Source organism: Falco biarmicus, chromosome 6, assembly GCF_023638135.1.
Source record: "Falco biarmicus isolate bFalBia1 chromosome 6, bFalBia1.pri, whole genome shotgun sequence".
In the NCBI taxonomy this organism is placed as follows: Eukaryota; Metazoa; Chordata; class Aves; order Falconiformes; family Falconidae; genus Falco; species Falco biarmicus.
This window is the reverse complement of record NC_079293.1, coordinates 84169283-84197199: the sequence shown is the minus strand read 5'-3', so window position 1 is coordinate 84197199 and position 27917 is coordinate 84169283. Positions and strand designations below refer to the sequence as shown.

At 38.3% G+C, this 27917-nt stretch overlaps 1 protein-coding gene across 4 annotated transcripts in view; it reads right to left on the bottom strand.

Annotated features, from left to right (window-relative positions):
- Window positions 1–27917, bottom strand: part of CHRM3 (cholinergic receptor muscarinic 3) — a 285906-nt gene that overhangs the window by 56322 nt on the left and 201667 nt on the right. Inside the window, exon 4 of one of the 4 annotated variants that reach the window (XM_056344651.1) lies at window positions 17762–17875. The exons of 2 other annotated variants lie outside the window; for them this stretch is intronic. The gene's annotated coding sequence lies outside the window, so the exon portion shown is untranslated. The remainder of the gene's footprint in view (window positions 1–17761; window positions 17876–27917) is intronic. One more of the 4 variants, XM_056344653.1, reaches the window with a different exon arrangement.

Genomic DNA, 27917 nt, shown 5'->3' with positions numbered 1-27917 from the left:
CATAGTTTAGTGGTGGACTAGGCAGTGCTGGGTTAACAGTTGAACTCAATGATCTTAAAGGTCTTTTCCAACCTAAAGGATGCTTCGATTCTAGCCCAGATGGTCTGGAATACCTAGTGCCATTCTGGCCTCCTGTGCTCAAGCAGGAGGAACCACAGACCACAGCAGGAGCAGAGATGACCTATGAGGACAACAAGGGGGACTCATCCTGGAGGTGGATCATGCTGGAGGCTGAGGAACATGAATTCTGCTAATAAATGTAGCAACAGACAACTTGTTCCCCTTCCCCGAAAAGGGAGGGTAGCTATGAACAAAAGCAAATGCACAGTACAATAGTGCAAAGACAGGTGTAAAGGGAGTTACAGTAGGATTTGAATGTAACTGTAAAGAGGTCAAAATGCAGTTTAACTACAGCCGAAGACAGATGGAAAATGGGACATGACTTAATTTGTTGCTGCCTGTTTTGCATGGTACATTTCACTTGAGTTTCTCAACATACATTGTACTAGATTTACATTCTTAGTTAAAGGAGTTGGAACTTCAGAGTGAAGAAGCATCAACTGCCTACCATGAATACATGCAATGATGTGCTCTTTTAAGATAAAAAAAAAGCATGAAACGCCCTCGAGTTGAAAGCAGTTGAAAATCAGTGTGGCTATCCATTAAAACCACTATCCTGTTTACAAGTAATACAGCAATGTAGGAGAATATAATTTTAGTTCGCAAATGTCCTGTAATTACAATGGGAAAGAAGAGTTAATATTCAGTCAAGGTTTTGTCTCATGATGCTTGTCCAGGCAGTCGTGTCCACAGCATGTGAGCATACGGGTGAACGTTCTGCACCCAGCGCAGCTGCCGGTGCAGCCCTGCACTCTTACCCTGACAGGGTCTCTGCTATTTTGACGAATTTTCATTCAGCAAAACGAAGTGTGTTTCTGGGGTGAAACACAGCAACTGTTGAATGGCACATAACGGTGCTCTGCAACAGCATAGGATAAAGTGCAGGAAGGAATATGATACTGTCGTTAACATTTCCTCATGGGTATTTCCCTGTAGCTGTATCTCTTGTTAAGTAGGAGGAGGACTCTAAGCTGCACCTTTCATCCTATTTTCCATGTGCAATACTGCAGCTTGTAAAACAAAACACAGCTAAGCATGTATGAATTCATATAGAAACATATAGGGGTAGGATAGAAGCACAAATATAACCTGGACATTTCTATTACTTATGTCACTTGACTAGCTAACTGTTTTCCCTGGGAGACAATCAATTAAATAACTGTTCAAAATTATGTTCTGAATCTTGCCTTTCTCAGACTCTTTCTCTTAATCTCCAGAATTTCAGGCATATAAAAGGGCTATAAAACTGCAGAACTGAAATAAAACAGCTAGGACTTTATCCTCTGCTAGTAAACCAAGATGAATCTGACAATTTGTAAAACGTGACCATCTAGGGAGATGAGAAAGGTCTTATGATGTTTGAAGTCTTATCATGTCATACTTTAAAAATGCTTTGAAACCTCAGTAGCTTGGAACTGAGTTAATTCACACCCACAAGGACAGAGGTTACACTTCATTTAAAGCTGTAAATCCTTTTAATGGTATTTAACTATTTGAGATATTGGACAATTTCCACTCCGGGCTGACAAGGGCAGTAAACAAAAACCACAACTAAAATGGCAGAACTATCAAAAAAATTAAAGATGCCTTTGGCTGTGCTCTGGAGGCATGTCCTAGCATCCTGTCTCAGTGCAGGATCGAGCACACAATGTTAGGGCAGGACACCAGTCGCACAGCAATTTTGTGCGTATATGTTTACGTATAAACAAATACACAGACAAAAGGGGGCAATGCAACCGATGGTCTGGGGTGCTTTTTAGGATCTTTTGATGACTGATCACAGAAATGCAAAAAATGTTGCAAATATTGACGCTAAATTATAATTTAGTGAAGAGAATTAGTTGAGAAAAAAGCAATCTCTTTTTTTAGGTGAATAATCAATAGCCCCTGGAACTGCCTTTCTATAAATGCTGAAGCTTCTTTTAAAGAGTGCCTCTTTCTGAAAATTAGAACTGCACATTATTTTCCCACTGTGCTGGGGTGGTATCAAAACTCACAATGGAGGAAGGAAGCCCTGACTCCTCTCTTTATCCAGAATTACTCAGATGGAGGACTCTGACTTGGATCTAGGCCACAAGTAAACTTTGATCTGGCCAAGGCCACGTGTATGTGATGGCTCCTGTGTTTCTAAGGGAGATGTTGCCATTTTCCCAGTCTGACTAAGAGCAGCTATGGCTTGCCATCACGCTTGCCAACTATGAAAGTGGTTTGCTGTGCCTGGTTTGCTCCACAGTTGGGGCCAGTACTCTGCTTCATGCAGAACAGCTCTTGGCAAAAATGTCCATTAGACTTTGCTAGAAATTGGCAAGAGGAATAGCTAAAAATCTGTTGAGTAACCCCACCCTTCAGCCTTCCTCTGCTAATTCAACACATCAACTAATACCTATTTAAAATACAGCCAATAAAAGTTATTAAAAATACAACCAATAAAGACTCTTAGCTTGCATGCAAAATCACATGCATAAGTCTGAAAAATTGATGTTCAAAGTTGCAATTTTATCACAGACATGCCCCTCTATTCAATCCTCAACAGAGGAAAGAGCCTCAAATGAGAAATATGGTTGGCGGTCTGAAGCTTGGGTTTGGTGAACTAGAGAAAAATGGTCACTCCTTTCCAAAGAACTTTCTACTACCATGTTCTTTCTGTATTAGCTAAAGAGCTCCTGCCTTGTAATGTTTTTGCAAGTAAAATTACTGCAAGGCGTCACACTGACAGAGACAAACATTACAGTATGCAGCTCATAGCTGAGGCATCACACATTAATTGAAGTTATCTCTTGGTATTGTATCCCCTGGAAAGCAGGATGAATTATGCGAAACAAATGTCATGTTCTCCTTACAAGAAACAATGCTTAATAGCCAGAGCTGGTTAGAGAGAAAATAATTGATGGAAGACTTTTTCATTAGAAAATGTTATGTCAGACTTGAAATGTTTTGCTGGAATATAACTCTTTGATTACATCATTGAAAACATTTCAAAACAATTCTGTTCCAACATACAGTATTTCCTTTTGATCACACTTGCATTCAACTGAAGTAATATATGTGATAAAGTATATGTATGATATACCTATAATTTATATGTTCTATGTATGTTATTATTTATTAAAGTTGCATATTACAGTAAGGCCACATTAATCTCATGCAATAAAATAATTTAATGCAGGTTTTGGTTTTTTAGATATGGAAGCCAAATATCAAAATACCAGACTCCCGGAAATCACATTTGCCTAACAGTTCCTCTGAGAACACAAGACCTGACAGGTAGTACCTTTGGCTTCCCCTTGTCTTGAGAGCTCAAATTTCCAAAGGAGAGGAGGGGAAGGAAAGAGGAGGTGGGAATGACCCACGGCTAGTTTGAGACCTGAAGCCTGTGAGGCTTTATAGCTGAACCTCACACCCTACCAGCTCTCAGTGGCTCTTGGTCAGTGTGCATCCTGCACCCCTGCGCTGGAGCCACATGAGAAGTGGGGTACCAGTGGGGCAGAGGGAGTTTCTGAGGTAGGACTTGATGGTCCCCGTCCTCAAACCCCGGTAAGTTAATCCAAAATAAGCCTTTTCAAGTAAACTCTCTCTTGGAAGAAGCCACCGTGCCTCTGGGGGATAGAACATTGCACATCAAGCTAACACAGGACGTCTCAGTGACTGTCTGGAACAATGTACATTTTGCCTTCATGTCAGTAGATTTCAACACCCATTCAGCATATGGCTGCTGAGTCTTCGATGTGAAGCATCAGGCTGTCTTTCAATTCCACTTTAATTTTAGATATTGAATTTCAGTTTTCATTTTCACTTTGGTTTCACCAGAACAAAAACACTACAGAAACTGAAATTATTGTCTTAATAATACAAGCTCAGAATTTTTGCAGTGGAAAGAGCTGCCACTATATTGAGGAAGCAAGTCCCGAAAGAAAAACATTTCAATTAAGATTGAGATGTTAATTTTCCTGCTTCCTAAGCCCATTTTTTTTGGTTTTAGGAGTGACTGGAGAAAGACAGAAAGAAAGATTTGACTTTAAAGACCTCACTGCCGGCCTTCCCCTGCACTGTGGCAGAGATGTGTGCGCGGCAGGCGGGTGAGGAACATGGGTGACAGTAAGGGCTAGGTGATACAGTGGAGCTGAACGAATAACAGAGGTCCGATGGATGTAAGGACCCTTGTGTGTGAGGGTAAGGAAGCTGGCTTATTGCACCGCCACCCTGCACTGCGGCTACACCCTGCTGAGTAAGGATGCAGGCCTGAGACCAAAGCCTGCGTGACACAATGCTTTAATTGATTAGACAAATAGAAGCATCACATCATTTCCATAGTTCTTCTAATTTCTGGACTTCGTGCTTAATAGGCACAACCAACAGTTGGGGATTGAAAAGGATTTTATAAAAATTAACCTCCCTGGACTTGTTTTCTAGTTATGTTTGGGCTGAATACTGTAATACACGCAACTTTGCAGTGATGAAATAACAATGCCTGCATCATTTAGATGCTGTCTGTACTTTCTCAAGGTACTTACTCTTGCCTCAGTAATGAACAGATATGACAATCATTTGTAGTTAAGTATTCCACTTGTTTTTCTTATGTCTCTTTAACATTTTTCTCTAAGCACATAGGAAAAATAAATACATTGAGGAGAGAACTAGATTTGCAAGGATCAAAGGCACTTAAGAATTGTTTGGAGGTTTTGTAGTGTCATTTCTAGCCTTCCTTCCGACACAGACATGGCTTAAGTATCAAACTGTATCTATGTGTATGTATATGCACTTTTTATGTCCTCCTCTTACAAGACTTTGAGTTATCTGCCAACGTAATTCACATTTGATATGGAAGATAAGACCACAGAAATATGAAAAGCCTACAAGTTTCATGAAACATTAGTGTCTGTGTGAAAGAGAGAGACTCTATCTACATGGTAGTCTGGGGAAATATGACCCTAAACTTTGATAGCAAAGAGGTGCTAAAAATATCTCAACTGTAGGAAAAGCATCAGAATCTCTATGTTATTAAAGGCCACAGAATCTCATCTGAACACATAGATAAATTGGGTAAAAGCTTCATTCATTTCACTTCTCATATATTTTTTTCCCCTTTTCTTGCTAATACTATATACCATAGTCTCTTTGTTCAGTTGGATAGTGTATAACTACAAGTAAAGCATGTATTTACCATGCAGTATCAGTTCCCAGATCCCCAGAAATTTAAAATCAGACTCATATACAATAGTGGGGCTTATTTTAATTTGGTATTATTTGGTACTATGCTGAGGTACAGGTACAATCTCAAGGAAGAAGGCAGTCAAGTATAAAACTTTGCTTTGCATTTTTAATATTCCATTGTACAGAGATATTGTGAAAAGTGATCATAAAGCATTAATAAACCTGAAGTCTTGAAGAATCAAAAGTATTAATTTTAAAATCAGGGGGAGGAAATGCAAAAGACTGCTTAGCAACTTGAGAACAGTTAGCAAATGTGATGGACCAAACATGGAGCTGTCAGAATAAATTTTCATAGAAAGATCTGAAAAAACTCAAAAATCTGCCACAGTGGAAAAGCTGTCTCACTGACGTAATATGATACAGGAAGGCATGCTTTGGCAATAAGAACAAATAATGAGTTTGTTCAATTTTAATATATTTTTATATATATATTTTATATATATATACACTCAATATTAAATATATTAGCACTAAGTGCCTACTTAAAAAGAACAATGTCATCTGTAATTATTATTTTCCCTTTTTTCTCAGGAAAAGGAAATTGTCTGACTCTCCATTAACTTGTATCAGAATAAGTGAGGATGGAATATGACAATCTCAAGAAAATTAAAATGCTGTAAGTGTAAATGATGAACAAGAGGTTATTAGTCAGTGAGTCAGCTCTCTTAACCTCAATTTTTGTCCAACCTTGAAAGTAGCTACAAGTGCCCTCTCTGAGCTGAGAGCTCTCTTGGATTTTAACTTCAGACAGATATTTAGTTAATTAAAAAATTAAAATACACTTACATGGATAAATGCCTGCCTGTCTCTATCCTAACACAACATGGAGACCCAGGCTTTTTCAGGTGAACCAAGGTAACAGCTGTGCACCTTGTTTTTCCACAGTGTCCTGGTGCTGATTCAGGGACAAGGAGAACTGGGCTCTGGGTCCTTCTCATGCTTACATGGTTCGGACCTAAATCTCCTTTATTTTGACTCCTCTGAACTCACAGGGCTGTTCTAGCACCTCCAGACACAGGTCATGAGCCCTCATAAGGAAAATTATATTCTGATTATGCAGGAGTTAATTAATCAGGGATGTAATACTATTAGAAAATAATCTAATTTCTCCTCTGCCTATATAAAATTAATCCCCTAACGTGTTTTTTACTTTGATTCAAAACTTACATGACAAAGCTCCTATTATTTGTATAAGCAGGCTGTTAAACAGCTGAAAGATCTCATAGCTACCAAACTTCCCTTCCCTGTCAAATTCCAGTCCTTTTCATATAACCCATCTTATCTAGCTACATCCATCTAGAGTATTCTGATCAGTTCTTTTTCTGCTTACATACCTCAAATGCTTGCAGATCTTATCTTCCTCTTAGAAAGCAGATCTGTGATTTTAATCTTTGTAAACCAGTTCCTTGGTGCCCCAGTTGTATTGGTTCTTTTGTTACCCTTTCCCAATGCCTTACTTGGACGTTCCCAGTGTTGGCAGCACTTGGAACATCCAGTCATCGAGATTCAAGCTTCAGGTGTAGATTCACAGTATTCCTGTTATGTTAAAAGTTTGCACACAAGCAAGTCACACTACATCTTTGCAAACTCACATCACTAGTGCTTTTTCTATTAATTTGTTTCAGTGTTAATTCCCATATTTGGTGCCAGCACCTTTCTTTTGTTCTGTATTTTGTAAAGCAGTTGGAACAAATTGGTCCAGGTGCTTAAGTGTCAAAGAGTCCTAAATGACACAGAAATAGAAAAAAAATAGTCTGTGTTCAAGATAATTTTCATTGTTGTGTTTGCCTCCAATACCCTATAGCAAAATCTTAGATTTCAGTTTTCCCCAATAAAATAAATTTTCAATACCTAAATCCATCTTTTTGTTTGAGGTCCTTAACTTAGTATGAAGTGTGACCTTTTGGTATGCTTTTTGAGGGTTGCAAGGAACAGGTAACTAGCATCATCACCAGAAACAGTGTTTTGAAGGAGCAGGTGACGTGCAGAGTATTGCTACTGCCGCAAAAGCATAGTATATTAACTTTCCTGACCTTAAATATATGTGCCATGTCTATAATTTCAAATGATAAGTAGATTTCACATCTTCATTTTTTAGAAAGGGTTACATATGAAAGGAAAGATCCTCCCTGACTGGGAGGTCACCAAAGTGCCAATGGGGAAAAAAAAAAAAAAAAAAAAAAAAAAAAGTGGAAAATGAAGGTTAATACAAAGAGTGGTGGAAGTGGTATTCCAAACACCCTGATAAATGTGAGAAACTCCTTAGTCGATGATTCATACTCTGTACCTGCTGTATATGACTGATGGATATTGACAGAAAATAGGAAGCTATCAACTGTGGGTGGCTCCATGGGACAAAGTATTTCCATGATTCTATTTAAATAAATATTTAAATTCGAGCTAAATACCACAGGTTGGTAATCCCCTTTTAATTATTGTGATTTTGATTACTAAATACCTCTAGAAAGTTTGCAAAGGTGTTGGCAAAATATTTAAGACATCGGTAACCGATGAAATAGTGATACAAACCAAAATGTAAATAGATAGCAAATAATGTCAGATTAAAACAGAAAGAAAACATGTATAGTTAGGAAAAAAACCTGCAAAACAGAGACACATAATGTCTACATTTTTAGAAAAGCAAGTATATACAGCTGAGAAAAAACAATCTGAATATAGGCACGTGGGAAGTGCGTCTATCATCATCTACAAAGCTCTGTTCTATTACAGCATTTTTGTTAGATGACTTCATCTGCTCAGTTTTATGGAAATTTCAGTTTTAACAAGAATTTTACTTTTGCAAAATACATTTCTTCTATATAAAATCATCAGACAGAGACTTTCAGAAGACCACTTAACATCTGCGAGTTGCTTTGCTGTGTGTGACAGGAATTCAACTACCATGATGCTTAAGATATTTTTTAAATTCACAAATATGAAAATAAACTGTAAAAATACGCTTGAGATTAATTTTTTATTCATGCAGTGCAGCATCTATCACTTTACACATATGGTACTCAAAGTTGCTATTGTTATCCTCTAAACTGAAAAAAATGAGTTGAGAGATGAGCCTTTTAAACTGGTCTGCTGGGTGGAAAGAGACACTGTATCTCAGTAAAATTATTTTCTCTAGAAAAAAACAGAACACTGAAGCTGAGGAAAAGACACGCAGACCCCCTCTACTCTTTGAGCCAAAGTACAGCCAAGAATAATGTGTGATAGTATCAGCAAGTACTACTGCGGTTCTCTGTAGGTGGCAAACATAATACAAGCATTGGCAACTCAGCAAATAAATTAATGGCAATTTTCAAATGCTGTAATGGAAATGCCAGGGCAATTAAAGAAAGGTCAGAAAAACATAGACACACTGGCAAGGATCCTAACACTTAAAAAAGAACCTGAGAAAGAAATTAGAGGGGTTCTATTCTCTCTCTGAATATGTAATTCCTGAAGGACAATCATAAATTAGATTTTTTTCATTTAAGTATATTTCATTTAAGCATATGCTTATCTATATGTCACAGGAACGTTTCAAGGATCTGATTATTGGTTGCATTTTCAAAAATAAAAGGCTCTTGACATGAAACCATTTGTGAACTATTTTTATTTTTCAGGCCTTATATGGTTCTCACTGTTGTCTGCAACCTGCCAACAATAAAGCTGGGCAAAGCTAAAATTAACAGAGCCTCAGCTCTCCTTTAATTGTGGATCTTAGGATGGTACTATGAGATTTTATACTGATTAAAGTACACTTTGCTAGAGCAGGTTTTGAATCAAATCCATCCCCTCTGGTTCCTCACACAGAGCTCATGAAGCCTTTTTCCGCCAGGGACTGACACATTGCCTCTTTTGCTGAGTTCCCCACAGGTGTGAAGCAAAAAGGGCACAGGAGAAACACCCAACTCCCCTTTGGGTTTGCAGGCTTTGGGAAATGGGTAGCAGCATTTTCCTTCGGTCCTTCTGTCCCTGGCATCCCACCCCATGCGCTGGAAACCCTCCGCCCTTCCTCACTCAGTGGATGAAGCATCTCCCTCATCACCACAAGTGCAAACACTCCTCCTGGCTTGGCTTCTCCCTTTACCATAGGTTTCTCCAGCAGGCAGTAACACTCAAACACTGCTTTTAATAAAAAGTGACACCCTTCACTCTTTTGTATGTAAAGCATAAAGCAGAAACTGCCAGAGGAAACCCCCAAACCTCAAACACCCCTGTTCCAATCATTCAATTCAGGGAGTATACTATACTTCGGAGCACGGGCCTCATGAAAGACGCTATAATAAAATAAACATATGACTTCACATTTAAAAAAACCTGGAGAAGTCCCCAGTAATAGCATTGCCATGAGAAAATGAAACCATTTTCTTCCTCATTGCTCCTTCTGAAGTTTCAGATTTTCTGTAATATCTCTGTGTATAGCTGAGGGATTCCATACACTTGTTAGAAGGGAAACCTCCCTAATTTTGCATGTCTGATAGATGTGCACTAAAATATAGTTACACCGAGTAAGAAAAGTAAGGATCCTGGATGTAAATTAATACCTAAGACACGTGTTGTGTACAGAGTACATAGACCATGAAGACATGAGGGCTCCCAAAGTTGCAAGCAAAAAGAACAGTTAGAAATGCTAAAGAAACCATTTTCATCAACTGAAAAAATCTATCAAATTACATTTCATACAGATCTATCAGATCTACTAAATGAATTTTCAAAAATGTTTCTGAATGCATTCCACTGTTACCAACATTTCCAATTAATACTAAGAAAAATGCATGGAAAGTACTGAAACATACAGTTATAACGTGAATTAAATGCAGCGATCCTCTATTTGGCCTTATATCTGGTTTTGACATTTTCATTACATGCTAAAGTAGAAACATCAGAGACTCAACCAAAAATTTCAGATAAGTTGCTGAATCATTTCAAAGCAGATTTTATTTTTACCAGGTTATATGAAGAATTTAGAGGCTCAGTTCTGATAGAAAATGAAACTACATTTCAAAGCACTCAGAATTCTTCAGAAACATATTTTTTATGCCTTTCATATAGCGGTATTTAAACTTTGCAGTCGTCTTTGGACTAGTGTTCAATCACAGATAAATTTTTAGAATTCTAGTATGTATAAATATGAACTGTCTTACCAAACAAATGTTGGTTTCAAATGACTATTAAAAAGGAAGAACTATGAATCAGGAAAGGAAAAGAAATGGAGAATGATATGGAGTATGAGGAAAGGACATCAATGGAAACAAATGAAGGACAATGTAGAAAACGTTTAGAACACAAAAATGGAATTTAACTGGGATTTTCAAAATTGTTCATTTTTAAAAGTCAAGTCCAACATAAAAGAACTCAGTAACGAAGCTATTTTTGTAACTAATGAGAGCAATTAAAAAACATTTTCATTTTTATTAACTGTTTTTTTAAGCATTGTGATAACAAAATAATTTAATTTACCCTTGCATAATCTTTAAGGAAAGAGGGCTGACACCACTGAGGGTAGTGCATGTGGAAATCAGATTTGGTTTCTACATATCTGCATATACCAGATAATCTGCCAGACAGGGACAGCTGCAGCTCGGGGGGGAAAGGGGAACCAGCCTTCATGTGGAGCCGCACAGCAAGGAGCCCCAGCTGCTCCCCTGCCTGCCACCCGGATGGTGCTCAGCAGTCTAACCTAAACTTTGCCTTCTACTCAGTCCCTGCTGTATTTGCTGTGTCTCTATTTCTAATAGAAAAAAAAAGAGACAAATAAATCATAGACCAGACACACAAAAATGCATCAATAAAAGAATTTGATTAGTGACTGCTGATAGGAAAACTAATTAATTTCATATTATTAACCTTACGTTAAGAACTGAACCAATCCTAACACGAAGTAAACTGCACCAAATGTACCTACTACCAAGCTAAATATCCACAATATGGGAACACAGCTCCAGCCTCCTGTGAGTTTATTTGTGATGAGAAATACAAATAAGGATTATGAGTAAGCACAACACATTTTGAAACTAAGAGTTTGCAAGACAGATTTAGTGTATCTGCACACCTTTATACATGCAGATCGATAATGGGTAAGGTACTACTGAAGGAAAGCACAACAGATTTTGTATCTGTAATCTCAAGCCACATGAAAAATTGTGTTTTGAGGCTAGAACTAAAATATAACACTGATGTTTCCCATTTGGATTGAGAATGAATAGTCCTTCTGTATGAGAAAATATGGATTTGTAAATTTTCCAGCTTTTTATTCAACAGGTCTGGGGTTTTGCTATTCAAAGACCTATTCATTTTAAAACATAAGTTTTAATTTTGTTCTTTAAAATAGCTTTTCTGCAGCTGTGATGGTATAAATACAAAAGGAAAACCGCCTGAAGGCATAGGTAATCTACTAACCTCCTAATCTTCTGTTAGACAAATTGTGATAATTAGGAAAAGAAGATAACTTTTAGATTCAGGGTTATATGATACATTTTCTTTGTCAAGGAAGCCAGCACGAAAGATACGCTATGCCTATATTGCAGCTTCTCACACCACCACTGCTGCAATGCAAATGGTAATGGGCCACATGATGAATTTTATCATTGGTGTAATCCAGGTAAAAATAATCTCTTTTTAGGAAAGGTGGTGGTAGGGTTTTTGTTGGTTTTGGGTTTATTTCTTTTTTTTTTTTTTTTTTTTTTTTTTTTTTTTGTTGTGTTTCAATTTCTATTGAACTAATACGGTTAAGACATTGTAAGCAGCTGTATCAGAAAAGCTGAGAGGATGGCAGAATACGGTGCTGGGGCAGGAATGAGTGAGCAGGAACACTTCAGCAGCTGAGGCTGTTCCCTTGTGGAAATGCAGTTTTGCAGTTCCCTCATCGAAGCTGTTATGAAGGAAAATGCCAGGGTGGAACAGGTCAGGCACAGGAATCCTTAGCTTGAATTTACAGTGTTCTTCAGTTACTGAGCTAAAACAGGTAGGTAGCACAACATAAGGCCATAAAAACTGACAGGCTAGGAGACTCTGGGACACAGAAAGGAGAGTTTTAAGTATTGGACGTTAAAAGATGTAGCAGCAGAATGATTGTAAGAAGACATGAACCCGGGGTCTCTGCTGACTCCATTATTTTTGGCTACCTGGGAAATGTTGAATTTCACTTCACAGGCTCTTCTACTAAATACTTTCTCTATGTATCCCATAGTGATGACGGTTGGGTTTAACCTCAATAAAGGTGTTTATCTGGGGGGAATGAGCCTCCAACAGCAGCTTAGTGTTTCTATCCTTTATCGGTTGTCTGTGTAAGTCAATTGTCTGTACAAGACCATAGGTGGTCACAGTTGATGTTTTTCTAAAATCTCCAAGAGGGCATAGAATATGCTAGATATCGTGTCATCACTTTGTCTTGAGCATTCATAGGATCCACAGATTTTAAACTTTCCTTTGTAGGGAGCATATGTATTCACAGATTTTGTGTTCTGGCTCTGGTAGTTTAATTCACTATGTAAACAAATTAAGCAGCTAACTTACATCATTCTTTAGACTTCACTGACTACTGGCAATATCAGCATTGGCCATAGTAGAAGATTACCTGCTTCATTCATACGAAAACACCTACCCACAGGCACCTGAATTCTTAAACTGAATCTTACAGAAATCATGCATAATGTGCATATTAAGCATGCTTTTTCTTATCATTATAAGCATTATTGTCTTAAAGCATGAATGGGCATGCCTCTTGGAGAAGGACTGCACAACTGGAGCCCACCAGACTGGACACTGAACATCTGAGACACTCCCAGAGCACCATGTAGTGGTGAGGAGACCACAGGCTACCGATTCAGCTCTGCACATACTTGCAGGCAGGCAGCCGGCAGGATAAAAACACTTGAGGGATGATGAAAAAACTTCGCTCATTCTCACGCCTGTCAAACTGACATAATGTGCAGCTGTAACCCGGGGAACAGAACTACCCACTGTGCCATTCTGGGAAGGACTAGCAAGCAACCAAAGTACGTATGAGCTTTCAAACTTCATTTTTAAATCACAGGCTTGTATTGCAGAGTGAGGCTTTACAGGAGGAAGTTTATCTTTTCCTGATAGACTAGTTACTTTTGTTCTGAAATCACTGAGAGATAATGGAGGCTCATTATGCAATTTTTGAGTTCGCTTCAGTAAAAACCCTCATTTTAACTGGAAACGCGTCTTTAATTAGCTTCTTGATTTGATATTTGGGATTTCTGTGAATTAGAAGAGAGATTAAGAATTGCAATGCTCTTGCATGTAACCTTCATTCTCAAATTTCAGTGGCCTCTCAAGGAAATGTGAAGGGGGGTTGTGAATGCATTTGTGGGGATTCCTTTTGCTCTTTTTTAGAAAGAGTACATTTGATCTACCTACTTACAGTATTTATTTGCTAGAATTTCCCCATTACAGTTGTTCTGATTTCTAGATATAGTGCAACTTTATTTTAGGAACACAGAACTATAACACATCTTCTGCATCATGAAGGCAATGTTGAGAAATCAAATAATGTAATTCATAAACATATCAAGCTCCAACCCCATCTAATTCCCCCCTCCCCTCCCACTCCAAAAGGAAGGCTACACTAAAGCCCTTCATGTTTGCCAGCTATAGAATGGTCTTCCATCTAGTTCCAGCACCCTGGAAATCCTTCATGTGCACAGCCCCCTTCTGAAGCAGCCCCAGCTGCACCAGCCACCTCTGCAGAAGGACTTCTGCAACATCACCCACGTGCTAGCTAAAGAAACAGTCCAGAGTGTGCAGGCACCACACAAACAAATTTTTTGCATTTTTAATCTGTAATTAATTTTAAATCAAAGATGAAAATTACCGCCACTGCTATGAAAGGAGGTTCTGCTTCCCATTCCATTTCCAAGGTGCAGTGGGCAGGAAAAAAAGTTTAAGAGCTCCAGCAAGGCGAAAGTGAAACTAATGTACCACGGACAGCACTGTGCTGCAGGCAGAATGAGTTTCTCTGTAAACACGTTACAAAAATAATACAAGGTTCAATTTGATTAATCTTAAGGTCAAGTAAACTCCTTTTGAACTTAATAGGAACAGTTTCCCTTTGAAATCCCTGCGTATTTCTCAGTCGTCACACTCAGAATACCTCCTGAGCAATACGAAAAGCTCCACGTCCTCACAGCTTCTTACATGAAGTCAAACTGAGCATTTCACTGAAAGGATTAATTCAGCTTTTCTTAAAAGTAAGTTGTATTTGTTGGATTGTGCCCCTATGTTCTAGATATCTTGAGACTGTACAGCTTTAAATTTATTTTTTTTTTCCACCCACAAAACTATAAACAGAGGCTTTACTAAAGTCAAGCACACGAAAAACTTAGTACTGGGTACTGGTAGAGATGAAAACAAGTAATTCTATAAAGTGATGCATTTCAAAGCTGTTGAAATAATACAAAATAAAAAAAACCCTGCCATTGTTTAAAGCAGACTTTTTTCTGGGGCAATGAATCACTTCCATTAATATTTTTCATCTTATAAATTAATATATTGCTAAAAAGTCTAAAGTGAGCAAAACTGTCCAGGTAGCTAATTAAAAAAATTCTACTGTATAACTTATTCTTCTTTGGAGAATATGCAAGCAAGAATCAAATATTTAAAGATAAAATAAGTGAATGCACTGAATTCACAGGGATACTTTTAATGAAATTTAAAATTCTATCTATGAAAGGAGAATATTCTTTAAAGTTATGGGTAAGGCTTTCACTTTCTTATCAGTCAAATGTCTTTGGTTTTTTGCTTAAATGAGGTAATCCTATCTCCTCCTCTCCCTAAGGAGATATTAATGAACCTTTGTACTGTGAAGTATCAAAAGCATTCTGAAAATTAAACTATTGGATCACTATAGTTTTTGATTTCTTTAAAGATATTTAAAGGTATCTATTTAGATATTTTTATTAAAGATATTTGAAGATATATAAAGATATCCATAAAGCACTTTTTTTTCTAATGAAACAGATGTGTTATTTCATTAGCTTTCATTTCTTTAAGATAAATGATAGTTTACATAATAGCATGTTTGATTTTCCACCCCTGAACGTTCACAGCTTCCCGGGAACAACCTAGTTCCTGTGAATTTTACTGTTTTCTAAAATATGACCATCATTCCACTATTACTACCTTTACCAACTAAACATTGTATTGAATCTAAGAGTCATGAAAGTAACACATTTATTCACCTCGAGTAAAAACGAGCATGTACTCCATCACAGAGAACTTCAAAGCTGCCAAAGGTCCAAATACATCTGTATTGCCCGCCTGCTGTGAGGTGAAGCTTTGCAATACCCTACTCTCGGGCAAGGCTCTGAACCACAACACATCAGTTGTTTTCTACTCTGTCAGGGCTAGTCAAAATACAGGTGGATCTTCACTTTCGAAGTCACATGTGAACAGCAGATATAGTACATATATAAAGACACATTTACGTAGAAGTAACTTCCCCACGCACATCCACCAGAAGATTAACCAGTCTTTTGACTGTGAGAACTTTCCTTTACATCTGCCTGGTTATTTAAACTTGTGTTTTCTTGAATCTTTTCCTCTTCTTTCCTAGAATACTATCAGCTCTCCAGGGTTCTCTCAAAAACAGCTTTGCTTTGAACCTACTTGTTTTACCTCACTACACACTAAGCCGACATATTCATGGGATGAATACAAATTAAACACAGACTGAGTTCAAAGGAAAGGAACTGATTTTTGACACTGTATCACCAACCTAAATAAAATTGTATATAAATGTTAAATTTTAACAAGTATTTTGAAAGCAGAGCATAGAAATACTACATGGAAACACAAAACAATACAATTAAGAACCTAAATTAGATAAACATTAGTTAGTGATATGTTCAGAACAGTACTTAGGCCAGAGAAGAAAGATGTTTCCATCAAATTATTGCCTGAATCCTTGTGTTTATAATTTTTGTGATCTTAACCCAACAATGCACATGTACTGGAACATTTTAAGTAACCTGAGTGATACTTAGCGTCTCCTTTGCGAATGTGTAGATAAGAACAAAAAACTTTAAAATATGTCATTATTTTCTGAATCAAGGTTTAGTAAGTTTTCTTTTTGATTGTCCATACTAATGTTTTTTCCCCAGCAAAAAGACTTGGCACATTTCTATCATATTTCCCAAGCCTACCACAGTGCACAATATTGCTCCTGCTATTAGCTGCTTTCCATGAATACCCTAGGTTGAGAAACACCCATGACAAGGGTGTGTCTATACTTAGAAATGTCTATACTTATTTCACAGTGATAATGTTTTACAGTGTTTCATGCAGATTCAGTTTTCCAAAAATCATACTGAGCTACCCAAGGCTTCCTTCAGAAGGACCTTACCAACAAGATGCTCTGGCAGGGGAAAGTGAGGTGTAGTTTAGCCTCTCTGGTTCTAGCCTCTGATATACAAGCCATGTCAAACAGATGTGAAATAATTTTGGGCCAGGAAAATAATTCCCCTTCTGACTGCACGTACGTGCCTCTCGTGGCTCACACAGGCATGATCTCTTTGGCTGCTCACAGGGTAAGAGAGCAAAATTCTGCTCCTTCCTTGTGATTTATTCAAAGCCACAGTCAAGTTTTTAGCACATGATCTTCTCCCAGTATACTTTTACACGGCTAACTCCCATGCAAAGCCCCCTTACCTGGTGCCCAAAAGCAGTGCTGTCACCACCTTGGCCTCAGTTCCTTTGTTTGAGAAGTCCATGCAACAGCCAACTTGCCAGAGCACAGAGACTTATCTTCACAGGAAGATGAATACAATAGCTACAACTGACACTGTTATTCTTACTTGGTGACTTCTTTTTTTTTTTTTTTTTTCTGCTTTTAATGAGCCTGAGCCAGATTCCAACCTTGTTTGTAATAGGCATACAGTGATGGATACATTCCACTGCCACGTCCAGGCAGAGCCATTCAGAGACAGGTTGTACTGCCCAATCTAAACAGAACAAGTCAAGATTTTGGCCCTTTCAACACAGAAAAATAGGTGTAACATACACAGGAAATAATCACTTGTAAAATTTATGTTTCAGAAATACCTTTCTTTAGTAATTCCATAAAACAATAGCTACCCTAGCATAAATATTTTCAACTTTAGAACAAGCATTTCTGTTTTTTCATATGCAACAGATATGCTTCCAATCAGAACAAATGCATTAAAATGTTTTAAAAAAAAAAAAAAAAAAAAGTATTTTCATTTATGAAGTAGCGCAAGGAAGTTCCCTGAGTATCCGTGGCAGGAAGTGATTGCTTTACTGAACACACAAAGCAAAGGAAGAAGGAACATTTTTATGGAAACACTGATGTGTAAACGAACTAATAAGACTCACCACCCCTTTTCAAATGGAGTGTAAATTATAAGCTTCAAGTAACCAAAAATGATTCCTGACCAGAATGTTTTCATCCTACCTGTACAGTGTAAGAGATGGACTGTGCCAGTCCTCAGCCACTCACAGGTGCAGTCCAAGATCCTTTGAAATGAGCTCTGCAGGAATGGTAGAGGGCTCAGATCAGAGTCTGTATCTACAACACAGTGAGCAGAGATCCTGAGGGTGATTTTCTTAAAGATATTGTTACTTCATACACACCTAACTGTATTTCACTATGTAACTGTGGTCTTAGCAACTGCAGTTTTTCAAGCATAATATCTTTACAAAATTATATACTATACAGTGGATTTCTGGTCCTATTTACTGAATAGGGAGTTAAGTTTTTAGGAGAATTAAAGTAAGACTTCACTGACAATCCCTAGACCTTGCTGGAGTCTTACATCAGGTTTACTTCCCTCTCTTAGCCCTTTTTAAATGAGTGTAATTGATTTTTATCCAATTCTAACCATGGTTCCAAAAGAGAGATTTTTTTAAAAAAATCAAGTAAGTTTTCTCTTGGGAAAGCATGGGGAGAGAAGCAGAGAAAAAAAAATGCTAATTGCTAATGCACAACATATTAGGACATAATACAAGCCTCATCAGAAGAGATGCAGCAAATGTGAAGACTATGGCACTAATTGTGATGCTTAGGCTGCATTTTCCCCAATCTGCTGCTCTGCCTGGCCTTTGCATTGTGCAAGTGGGTGGGAGAAGGACCATCGGGCCATGCCCACTACCGCGGCAGAACCCTGCAAGTGAGCTGTGGCCCACACCAACAGCGTTGCTCCCCCTGTTATCTCCTGGTGCTTTCAACCTCCTTCAGAGTGCTCTGGTTTACTGGGAAGAGAATATGATTTACACTTTAGATTGCTTTTAAATCACTGAAAGCAAAATACCAGATAAATATAAATACAAATGAGCACACTGTCAAGAGATGTACTCTCCTCAGCATGACTTGTGTGCTGCTTGCTCTTCAGTGTAGGATCCTATACAGAATCAAAGTGTAAAACTGTTACAGGAGTTTTGAGCTCTAATACTGTGCTGGTTACCACAACAGGCACTCACAGAGACAACACTACTGGCACCACAGAAGTAGAAAATGAACTATTACAAAAGGTTTGACTTTAAGAGCTCTTTGCAGAGTTGCAGGACAATCATAACTGCGATCTTGAGCACATTCTTTCCATGACTGTAAATGAGGCAGCATGTCCTGGTTCACACAAATGAGGGGTATAAAACATCTAGAGTATTCCAAGTTACTGAGATGAAGCAAGACAACCTACGGCAACCACAAATTTGGAACAGAAAGTCATTGTTTTTTGGATGTTATTGTTGTTGCCTAGACTGCTTGGAACACTTCATTGGTCAGTGACTGTAGCCCTCAATTCCATTTAAGTGCAGGAGAATGAAGCAGCATTTTAATCTTATTGGCAGGGCAAGAAGAACTACCACTTCTGCCCCTTTTTTTGTGGTACATTTGGCACATTTTGGTACATGTGGTACTTTTGTGGTACAAATGGATATGTCCCCCAAATGGATAAAGCTGTCACTGAAGTGACCACAGCGAGGGCAGTTCTTGTGCAGTGACCCCAGCCCAGCTGTGCACAGGTTGGGCAGCCGTAAACGTGGCAGTGAAAGAACAGCACGCGGGATTTGGGTGCTCTCTCAGTCTGTTGGGTTCATAGGCTTGCACACAATTGGGCAGAGCTGTGTTTTAGGCTGTCACTTTGCCACAGTGCCCCGATGTCAGCAGGAAAATCACTAGATGTGAGTCTGAGCCTGTGGGGACTCTTCCACGTTGTTCTGAAATGTTTTGGGGAAAGAACAGTGATCCCTATGTTGCTTAAAAGGAATAGACACTTGCGTAACTGCAATGCCTTGCAATCCCTCCGGGTGTTGTTTTCATTGCATCTTTAGCCAATCTCATTAGAGCTCTCAGAAGAGTTCCGTTCCTATCGACTGAGGAAACATTGTAAAGACAATTTATTAGGAATACCTATTCAAGCACGTCTCTGGCAGGAGTAGAGTTATTTCTACTGCGTATTTCTAAACCTCTTTTTCAGCACTAGTAGCACTTTGGTAGTGACGGCCAGGTAGCTGAAGTGATGGGTAGCTGATATAGGTGGGTTACACAGACTCCAAAGATTATTTGCGGGCTGGATAACAGAAATTGTGTACTTTTTCACTATTTCTTCAGTGAATGATTGTCCACAGTAACTTCAAGGCTCAGATTTTCCAGGATGGTATGGCAAGTTCAGACTGTTTTTCCCTCCTTAAAGGCTGACCGTAACGGTCACTCAGCAAAAGTCTTTCAGCCAGCAAGCTTCCTTCCTTGATGTCTTATTATATAAATAATATTATTTATAACATTTATATAATAACTTTTATTGTGTTCACCTTCACTATAACAAACAAGTTAAAATAGGCTGTACTAGAAAACAAACAAAAAATCTCAGTCTGAAATGCGGTATAATGCAGCCTTGACAGTAACGGGCATTAATGATGCCCTACTTCAAAGCCTTCTGCCTGCCAAGATTCTTTCCCAAGATCTCACAAGAATTCAGTCAGGTCAGCTCAGTGCCCATGTTCAAGTCACTGCTGCTCCATGGGGATTTTCTGAGTGTTGAACCACAGTTACAGAAATCAGGTAGGGAAAAAAACCTCACGCAGCTTTTCATCATAACTTTTAATATATGGAACACTATCTCTACTGCCCTCAATAGTGTGAATCACGTTATTTTAAAGGTCAGCAGTTCTACTTGCTACTGCAAGGTTCTCCAAAGTACACATTCAGATTTGGTGTCTCTCCTGATCAAACAGAACATAATAAAGACACCGAACTTCAGTCACTCTAGCCAGTATACTCATCTATAAATCACCCAGCAAGCTGGCAAATATTAAAACGTTCTTTCATGCACAGCAGGGAATAACAGCATGACCCCCATCACAGGTTGAATATTCTCAGCAACTGGAAATTCACCCAGTTTTTTCAAAGCATCCTCCTGCCACTTTATGTAATCTTAATCAGCATATCCAGGACAAAGTAAAGCTCCGGAGGTAACGCTTCTCTGCCTCTCTGTTTGTGCCTAAGCCCACACACCTGTAGGATCCAGAAACTGTGGTTCTCTTGAGGTTTATTTTCTCCCCCTCACATATGTGCAAAGACTGCACAAGGTTCACTTGCAAGGCCAAGTTTCCTTCTTTAGCCTGAATTGTCTTTCTGGACTTAGGCAAACTGAATTTTAAAAGGATCCTGGAAAGCCTTTACAGATCACCTCAAAACTACCTGAATTGAGAGCATTTGCCAGAGGGAGTGACTTGTTAAAAATGACTGAACAACTGGATGTGAGAGACCAGGAGGCTGAACATCAGTGTATGCCAGGTACTGCAACCAAGGAAAGATGTGTACTTTCAAGCAGAAGTGCCTGTGATAAAAACAGGTATAAAGCAGAAGACAATAGCAAACAGAGAGCAATTTTGTTCATGCTGATGAAGTTAAATTATGAGATTTGTGGTGGACAGCGTTGAATCCTGAAGGAGATTGAGAAATAAGAAGAGAGAGAAGAATTCATATATTATTTCTTCTCTTATGTTAAAAGTTCCTGTGCTACTGCTTAACGGATAGTCAACAATGTAGGGGACAGATTTTATCTGATTTCTCTGGCTGTGTTTGTAACATCACACTTAAAATATTCCAGTGATGGGAAACTTTCATTCCATTACTACTGACTGGGAGCTGAGAAGCAAGTTTATATTTACCGCACGTATCATACATTCGACTGAATGAAAAAAAGCAGGACAACTACAGTTATCCAAATGCTCACTAATTCTTACAAGCAATATCTTTATTTAGGATATAGAAGAAAGTGTTGACATATCATGTTATTCATCTCAGACAAATCCTGCCTGACCTTTTAGAACTGATAGCTTAGTAAGACTTGTCTATCCAGCTTTCCTTCCCAAATGGGCCTCGGCCAGACCGATACAGATGGATTACCTGGGAGGATGCCACCACGTGAGCTGGATGGTACGGGTGTACCGAACGGTGCACAGGCAAGGCTGAGCTGTGGACCAGGCTGTGCTGACAAATAGTGGGACACATAACACTTGGTGAGAGGATGTACCTGAGTGAGGCCTGGGCATGACCTCAGTGTAGTGACAAAAAAGATTTATGGTGCTGGATGCGTCTTTTCAGTACTGTTATGCAGACAGCACCGGACAGATGCTTCAGCCGGAGGTTTCTTAGCAGACATACAAGAGATGCATTTAGTCCGAACAGGAGAAGTAGAGCGTTAAGTGACATTATGTGCATAAGAGGCAAGGGACTGGATGAGAAGGTTTAGAAGCTATAAAATTTAGCAGACATTAAAGTGATTATTTAAAGGGAATAAACTCTTTTGTCAGGGAAAAGGCTCCCATCCAGCACAGCTCCGAGGAAGGGTGAGAGTTTGTTTGGTGTGTTTGTAATAAAATACAGTGAAGAGGGCAGAGATAAGGTGAAAAGCAGTGCACCTGAGGCTTGGCAAATAATGGACTGGATATTCTAGTAGATTTTCCCAGATCTTGTGCTAAGGATTTCTTTTTTTTCACTGAGTGCTTTAGTCAACTATCCAAAAAAGTGGTAAATGTAATAGTCATGTCTTATGTCTACATAGTTCTGTGTGGCACTGAATGCTATGGAAATACCATAGCATTAAATATGTGGAGATGAGGGCAAAAACCAGCATTCAGATACTATTTAACTTTCTACATAAGAAAATACTGTCTCACAGATTCCATTCTCACTGTAATGCAAATCAAAGATGGCTTAACACTGAGCTAATTGTGTCACACTAATGAAAAATGGCTTGAGAGGTCACTGGCACTTGGTTTTCAATGTTTAGCCTTTATAAAACCAATGAGCTCTTCCTGTTGTCGACTCTAAGACTCTGAAGCACTCAGAAAATGTTAGAGAAGGAATTCTGTGCTTGACAAAGATCACTCGTATGAACCATACCCTTTAGCGACTGCACCTGTTTGCCACTGTCTCATTTACGACATTTGTAAGGGGAACATTAAGCAAGAATTATGCAATGTACTGATTGCTTAGGTGTAAATTTCCATCCTTTTTTACCAAAGAGATGGCTATATGAAATGCATATTTCTTAATTAGAACTACTCAACTGAGGGCAATTTGAGTTATTTCTTGAAGAAAAAAAATAAATCGATTTTGAAAAAGAGGACTGAAGGAATGGCACCCTTAGGTTAGCCTGGCAGATGGAGGTTGTGAATATAAACTCTTAAGACATCAGAAGCTACATAAAATTCGAAGTTTAACATGAAAGCTCACTGAATTAAAAAACAGAAACAGGCTGCAGAAAATTAATTTCTAAAATGATATATGTGTGAATATGGACTGTACATGGTAACACAAGGAGATGGGCTAGTATGCCTAGAGAAATCAATCATTTTCAGGGTCTGTAAAAGCAGAGAGAAGAAAGAAAATAAGATAATGGCAGATTGTGAGCTTGAGCTGTATCTCAAATTAAAGTACCACAAAACTTCCTGGTAAACCCCAGGCGAGTTCAAGGCAAGATTTGTTTTCTCTCTTCGAATATATTCCTACTTCCTTAGAATATATTCCGATTCCAATGACCCATAAATGTTGTGGCAAATAGGTATTAGTGGAATACAACAAGCTCTGGCTACACATCCACTGCTGTTATCTGCTAACAAATATTTAAATTGATAAAAAGCCCAGAGACCCTGTATCCATATTGTTTTGGCTTTGAACTGCTACAAAGGGGAAGAGCTTGCAAAACAATGTCCCATTGCCTCCATTCCCCAAATCTTAGGTCCTAATGCTAATGTTGCTGAGGATGATTGCTGTGGAAGATTTACCTATGCCTTAATTTCAAAGAAACCATTTGAAACAATAAGCAACAACAACAAAACAAACAAACAAAAAACTACACAAAACCCAACCCCAAAACAAAACAAAGGATTAGAAGCAATTCCTGTTACTGCAAAACACACATTCCAATTTTGTTAGCAAAATAAAAATCCATCTATAGCAAAGACTGCAGTTGCTAAAGAGAGACATGGATTTCAGCTGTGGTCAGGTAAACATAATCAGTTGAATACAACAGAAACCAGTATCTCTTGAGAAGATGAGATTGCAGGAACATACGAACTTTATAAAAGGAGGCACACTGTTAGGCTTGGTCCTCTGAAGATAATGAGAATCAGAATCTCATCAAAAGTGTTATGATGGAATGGGAGAAAAATTCAACCTGATGTGGATTGCAGACAGAAGAGACGATTTGAGCTCAGAAACAAAGAAAAGTCTGCTCAGCAGCTAGATGCTTTAAAGAAGGGTAAATTGAATTTAGCAGTGGCATGGAGATAATCATATAAGAGATTATTTTTATGATATACACCAAGATGTTTTTCCATGCGGGAAATCAGAATGTCAGAGGGAAAACACAGCTAGATGATTTCAGTTTACTTTTCTCTTATTTTTCTCTTTACATTCACTTTGAATGCATTTCTTTTGTACCTCACACAGAAAAAAACCTCAAAATTGTATTTCTAGGCATGCTGCTTGCTATGTACCTGTCTCAGGGAGGTCAAGGTAAAACACAGCTGTCAGTTGATACAGAGGAAAAAGAAATTTCAACAAAATATTTGCAAGAAAACCTACAACAATTAAGAGACGGATACAAACTGAGTTATGCAGGTTTACTGGTATAACCACTTAGTTCAGTATTCTGCTCTTGCTCTGCTCATCTGGCATAAACCTTTTCTGTTAGCTCTTGGTGCTTCCTTCTGTGAGCAGGTACCTTTGTCACTCGCTCTCCACTGAGTCCACGTTACATAAACTCTATTCCAGTGCCTTTCAGAGATTTGCCTTTATGAACAAAGAAAGTAAGATAAACTTCAGCTCAAAATTTCTGTTGATGCTGTTTCATTTTATTGAGCCTGTTGCTAGGATGACTACTGTGGGACTTCTGAGCCCACACCCTAGATTCTATCTTTTCGGGCAGCCACTTCCCCCTCTTATATCCAGAAGTTATGAGTCATCTGCCTCAGTGAGCCAATAAATGCCTCTTAACCTTTTCCAGGCCTGAGAGAATAATAGCAGAAGGAGGTGTTCAGTCAGATTCTAATGACCTTTTAAATCAGAAAGACTGTGTGGGACAGACTTTGGTCCTAAAGGTCTTTCAGAAAACACACATTAGAAATGAAATGCTAATTGAGCTGTCATTTCAGATCGCATGGCATACTGAAACATTGTCTGCTATCTACCAAGGAAAATAGTTGACAGGTCTAAACCAAGCTAAACAGAGAGATGGTTCTTAAGCACTGGTGGCAGTGATTTATTTTAGCATGCCAATATTTCTTTACAATTTTGCCATCAGACTGTGATCTTGCATTCCTCTTTTATAGATAAAGGCAAATCACTCACCCTTTAGAACGCGTGAAGCCAAGTTAAGGCTTTGAACAGAGTATGTACTTTTATTTTGCTGAAACGCCTTTATTCTAGCACTTGCCGTAGTTCAGAACATTTCTTGTTAACCACAATAGCGCTGCTGCAAGAAGCAAGACCCCTTTAAGCTGTTCTGCGTACAGCCAGTCAGGGGTTCTCAAAAGCACCCCAGGCAGATCCTTTTTCAGAAGCTGTGACTGTCAGTATATCCGCACAGATGGAAGTTAGCAATATGCCAGAGACACAGTTTCAGGCTGCACTGGAAAGGGTTATTTCTCAACAGATAGATTACATGGAAATTTCTATTACCCCAGAGTATGATACACAGCTCTGAGGGTAAAAAAACTGTTGTCTTCCCATAGAGTATAAATAGAGGTTCAGCAGAAAAGGATATTAAGGAATGGATCCACGGTCTAATCAGCCAGACAGGTATGACACGTTCATTAAAGGAAGCATATTTAGTTCAGAACAGGTAAGCCAATAGGACCATCTGGCAGAAAGGTACTTCAGTTCTTTTGAGAAAACATACAAAATGTAGTAACAAGCATGTCAACTTGAAAAGAATACGATAGCCTATTCGTTAAAAAGCTTAGTTGCTAGAGTGCTTTCTTACATAAGGAGAAGGATGCCTATCCTAACAATTCCAGTTTTCTTAAGTAATTGTAAAATGCCTGTGAACTATTTAATGTTTATTTTATCCTCTCATTAACACTGAACATCACCCCAAACCTACTGAATAATCAGAGACAGGTCTCTTTTTTTACACAATAATTAGCACATTTTGGTGATGCCTGTACAATTTTAATCCATCAAATGCTACAAGAAGCAATACATTTGTCATGGGGCAGACCAATTAAGGTACCTGAACACCGCAGTTGTGCCTGTGACTTTCCATAATCTTGTTCTTCTACAGCCGTCATTTAGTGTGATTGACGACATGTTTGTGAGTGTTAAGACTCACAGAGTTTAATGATATCAGAGGCAGGAATTAGAGGACATAGGTCTCTCACATTTCAGCTCACAACATTTTTCATTTCAGAACATTTCCATAAGATAACAAACAATTTAATTTTTCCTGCATTATTGTAATGGAAAATAACTGTGAGGGGTTTTTCCATCTTCATCCCACCACAGTTCTAAGAGCAAAGTGCTGGCCACTTTGTTTAAAAGATGCAACAAAGCTGTCTCCTTCCCTGGTTCCCCCCTGCCCCATTCTGTATGTTCTGCCTGGAAGGGGGTTTATTCTCAGGACAATAGGGACATTATTTGCTGCTGTCAAAGAAATCTGCAGCAAAAGTTTTGTATCTTTTTCAAGCTATTTCACACTATTTGTGTTTAAAAGGTTAGAATAAAATTTGATCATTTTTTAAAAGTGTCCTGGCAAACAACAATGGTAATCAGCATTGTCAAAAAAAAAAAAAAAAAAAGTTTTACCTGAATTATCTACAACATTTAAGTACAGCTGCATACAAGAACATACTTTAAGCCTATAAATGTTTCTAAATCTGATTAGTTTAAATTGGTGTGATTACTTCTATGTGTCAAAGTTAATACAGGAAGTATTTAGAAACTTACAGGGCGAGGGTTTTAAACTATTGAATATTATAAAGAGTATCTTCCCCCTCATGATTACAGGACTAAACTGAGACTGAACATACACAGGTTGCTTTTCTTAAGCCAGTAACCATCTGCATTACTTGGGAAAATCTTCACATCTACACTTCAGGTGCCTTATCGCTGAAATTAGAGCCAGGGACTTTCTTCAGTTTTGCAAACTGATATAAATCAGGTGAAAACACAATAGTTTATACATAGTGTTGTGATAGTTAATTGTACAAGACAACACAAGCATAGTAGCTTCAGAGCAGAAAGATAATTTTCCCTAACTGAAATTATGGAAGAATGTATTTAAGTACAAATAGAACAGGACACTGCAACAGACATAAATACTATTAATAGGAATCCAGTGAGACTGCTAATGTCTGGCCTTCGGCCTCAGAAGGAAATGGCTCACAGACAAAACCTTTTCCTGGAAAGTTATTCACCTCACCTGCCTTCACCACCACCCATTGCTGGATGAACCACCAGTTCCTGAAGCACTTCCCTCTAGGTTGTCTACTAGTTAAGACAAGTTGCCTAACTTTTATACGGGAAAACCCTGGGGATGTAAACTCTAGACTAAATGTATGTCAGAACAATCATGATGCAAATATCTTGGCTATACCTACCATTTACCGGGCTACCTAAATTTATCTTCTCAAATATATTAGCCACAGAAGACAACTGAACTCCCTAACCTGGTTTTAAGGGAGTTCTAGATGACATTTTATGAGTAAGCCTTGTGAGGTATGGTGTATCATTTGCTTTATTAGTTTAGACAGTATAAAGGTGGGATTATTGTTAAATATTAATTTCAGTATTTTCATTATGACAACACGGCAGTGTATGAGCTTAAAGGAAATTAATATTTTCCCTACTTTTCTCAAAAAACCCCCCTCCAGAGTAATATAAGAAATTAGTTCTGTAATGGCTTGTTGCACAAACCCACAACCAAGTAATTTTAACAATTAAAGACCAAAAATGCAATAAGTGAATGTGTGAGACTATCCTGATGCAAGAGGATCATTCGTGTGGGGAACAGACATAAAACTAGGACTGCTAATTCAGCATATAAAAGATAGGTTACCACGACACATTACATTCCCCAGCATTTGCAGAGGTACGCAGG